The sequence below is a fragment of the Micropterus salmoides genome, unplaced genomic scaffold (assembly GCF_014851395.1).
Source record: "Micropterus salmoides isolate LMB-PRFRI ecotype aquatic unplaced genomic scaffold, ASM1485139v1 Ms_hic_scaffold_16, whole genome shotgun sequence".
Lineage (NCBI taxonomy): Eukaryota > Metazoa > Chordata > Actinopteri > Centrarchiformes > Centrarchidae > Micropterus > Micropterus salmoides.
Window position 1 is genome coordinate 24,728,099 of NW_024040707.1, and position 3,844 is coordinate 24,731,942.

Below are 3,844 nucleotides of genomic sequence, written 5' to 3' on the forward strand. Positions count from 1 at the left end.
TTAAGTAATTTAAAGATTATTTAATTAAACAAGGTAATGCTTTGAGTTTTGAGGAGACAGTACTCTTTGTTTACACAAAGAGTTCAGGGCTGTCCTCTGGTGTTCTAGAGTTTCTCACATCAGGGCGTGAAGAGGAGAATATCCTTTGATGTGGGGTAATTAAACAAAGAGGGAGGTCAGTTGCCATGGTTACGTGTGCGGGGGGCAGTTTAGGGTTTCTTGCCCTCTCTTAAAAAGAGTTCTGATAGGCTGTTCAGGAGAAAGAAAATGTCTGATTAGTGTTTCTTTGTCATTTTAACAGTCAGGCACAGAGCCTTGTCTCGGCTGCTGCCAAAAGGTGACCAGTTTTATGATCGAACTGCCCAGAAACAGCCCTTAGGGAAAGCAAACCTTTCACCTCCTCCTTTGGTTGCTTCAGCTGTCTGTTGAGGGTTGATATCTCAAACCCCCTCCTTTTCTTTCTCTCAGGGAGAGAGAAAGACTTTGGGATCTCCAAATTTATTTGATATAAAATGCACAAATCCACACTGGCTCCATAACAACATCCGACTGGATTTCCATTTAACGCCTTGTTAAAACACAGGCTTCCAGGAATTCATGTTCCCCAAAAATTTTGGCATGTGGACTACCTCTCCTCCTACCACACGCTGCTTTGGTGCTTCACCTGTACCCACCTGGAGCTGTACCTGCACACTATCCAGCTTCCCTGCTTTTATCAGTCACCATTTGTCCATCATGTTGCAGTTCAGATTGAATCTTTCTTCTGTTCCAGCTCTTTGTTCTGGTTTATGACAGATGAAGTCCAGTTTCAGTCTGTCTGTGTTCAGATCCAGCCGTAAGCTCTGTGACCACCACAGAAGAAGAAAGAAGCCTACATGTACAGTCACATGAAGATGATTGACTGGAAGTCTGCAGCTTGCTCCACGTTGTTATTCCAGGCTGACTTCAGTCTCTGTACAGTAACATATGTTTGAGATAATGATCCAGACTGTAGACCAGCACTTCTGTAGAGTGTTCAGCTTGTAGCGCCGTGTGCAGGACATTCACCTGGTATTTCTTCTCCATTCACGTTTCTGTTCTGTGAAAATTTGATAAATGAGTGATGTTATTTAATTACTTAGAAGAAAAATCATTCCTACTTCCTACTGTACATAACAGTAAAATGGACTCAGACTGGTTTCTTTTATACAAACACTGCTGGATGCGCATGCAGCCAGGGGGTCAAAGCGCTTTGGTAGCCGGTCAGAAGACTGTAGTAAACAACTGTAATCAACGTAGATTAGGCATTGTTTGTAAATTCTTGTTGACTCAATAATAAACTCTGTTTGTTAGCGTTTCATTTCGCATGTTAATATATCATGTGCAACCGCTCTGCAGGTCAGCGGAACCAGAACTTATGTTGTTCAAGTCAGCTGCTAGCCAAAAAACTAAAGGAAGAATGGAGAAAGAAGGAGAGAGGCGTTCTTTCCACAGCTGTAAGTAACGTTCTGCCATTAGGCCGAGCTGTGTCACACTCAGAGATGCAAAGAACATGGTCTTCTGTTGTAAACTCTGTGCGACCAGCAAAACGCTTTCAACTGTGAACAATTTTGTATTGAAGCATCTGCTAAAGCAGCACAGCAACGTGAAACTTGAGCCTGTGGAAATAAACTCCGGCAGCTAACGTTTCTGCCAGTGAAGTATCCACTCAGCAGGAGAGAGTGGCGTTAATCAACGTTTTGTGTTTTGTAAAAGCACTGAATGCTTCTCTTATAAATGCATTTGCAAAATGTTAGTTCAAAATTTGAGACACTTGCTTGATTTTTCTGATCTCTGACAGTGGCATTAAAAAAAAAAATCATACTCATGGCTGCTGTTATGAACACGCGATTAGTTAAAATCTGGAGGGACCTGCTTTGTTTTTTTAAAATTATTTTTAAATAGCCTATATCCATAGCTTATATGATAGAGCATCCTCTGGTCTGAGAGGCTGCAGTGTTTTCAGTTCGGCTGGTTGTTGACTTTAGGTTAACTATTGTTCCAGTAAAGTGGATTTATTTCTAAAATGCACTGCTGAACAGGCTTCCCGTCACTTTTAAAGATGGGGTGCGATGGTTGAAAGTAATTGTAATGTAACGAGTAATGTGACTATTTACCATTAATACCCAGTAATATGTAAAGTACTAGGGGAGAGCTGGGACAAGCCCACAAAAGTCTGAAATGCCAAACTACCTCGGCACGTACATTGGTTTTTAAATGAGTATAAAGTAACTCATTACAATTTCTGAGTAATTTGTCCAACACTGCTGCTAGATATGCTTTTCTGCCCCATAGTTGCGCACACATCTCTGTGATGACGTTGCACAGAAACCCGTCTATAGTAAAGAGTATAGAACATACCTGTTGGGGATTGTTTGCATCTGATTTCTTCTTGTAATAAAATGTTCCAGTTGTGGAATGTCTTCTGTAATAAAACATTACAAATAAACACCTTAATCAACAACTTAATGATGTGACAGTGTTTTTATTATCTAAATACAAATCATACCTCTGTTTAGACGTCCTTTCTTCTTTTTGACATAGAAAAAAGCAACAAGCCCAAATATTAAAATTAATAAACAAAGAATCCCCCCAACAGCAGCACCGATCACAACTCCTGTCCTGTCTGAACTTTGTTCTCCACATTCAGCATCGGTTGAAGCAGTTCCTGCTTTCAGGTTTATTGATTCACATCTGGAATGATAGAGGGACATTTTCACAGGAACATTTGTAGGAAACCATGAATTCACTGCTGCTGGAAGACTTCAGATGTCTGATGTGAAGCTTCTCTTACTGTGTGTGCGGCTGACAGGACGTAAATGTCCCATCTGAAAATGTTCCAACGCTGCAGTCAGAGCACTTTGTGTCTGTGAATGCTGTTCCTGAACAAACACAGATTAGAGATATTGAAACCAGTTCAGTTTTCATATATATTCATATATATATTCATATAGAGTGATCAGTTTCTTAAATGACATCCTTACATTTCATCAGACTGATCTGATGAAATGTAAGGACGGTTTAATTTCAGCGGATTTAAAAAACATGACCCAAAACATAATCTTCCATTTTTTTATGTTTTAGGAAAAACATTTTTTTTTTGAGGTTTTGACGAGATGTTCATTTTTCTCATAACTACAGAGTGAGATGGGATTTGAATCACTGTAAAGGACAGCAGACTCATAAACAAACTGACCACAGTTTGAGAGAACACTGGAAGTATTCAAACATCTTGAGGTTCAGTGTCATAATGTAATTTAAAATAATATAAAACTACTAGGGCGTCGCGGTAGTACAGTGCTTAGCTTTGTCGCCTCACAGAAAGAAGGTTTTGGGTTCGAACCCTGGTTGCCCTGGCTTTTCTGTGTGGAATCGCACCTTTCGCCCGATGTCAGCTGGGATTGGCTCCAGCCCCCCACGACCCTGTACGCAGGATAAGCGGTTAACAATGGATGGAAGGATGGATGGATAAAACTACTAATATGTTGATGTCAGTTGACAACTGTCAAGAAATGATATAAATTCCACTTTTAAACTTTTCTCTTCTGGCCAGTGTAACATCCACTTCTCTGGGTAACAGTTGTAATCACATGAAAACAAGTTTTTTCCCCAAACAAATGATCCTGACAGAGAATTCTTCTGCTTTGTTAACTCTTAAACTAATGTTGTCCATGTAAATTTTAGAATTCACATTTTCCTAGTTAATCTTTAAGTAATTGATTGATCATCCGAAAGTTCCCTTAACGGCTTCAGGCTGACTGAATCACTCAACTGGTCTGAACAGTTTCTGCAGATTTATGGTGGAGCTTCTGTTCTGCTATCTTGT

The 3,844-nt window shown here is 40.0% G+C and overlaps 1 long non-coding RNA gene across 1 annotated transcript; it reads right to left on the reverse strand.

The window, feature by feature from the left end:
- LOC119906176 lies at positions 1 to 3,829 on the reverse strand. The gene is made up of 5 exons (XR_005444938.1): positions 3,397 to 3,829; positions 2,813 to 2,900; positions 2,528 to 2,712; positions 2,380 to 2,443; positions 1 to 1,078 (listed from the first exon to the last, which is right to left on the reverse strand). It is a non-coding gene; the product is annotated as an uncharacterized LOC119906176 (long non-coding RNA).
- Positions 3,830 to 3,844: the final 15 nt, after the last annotated feature.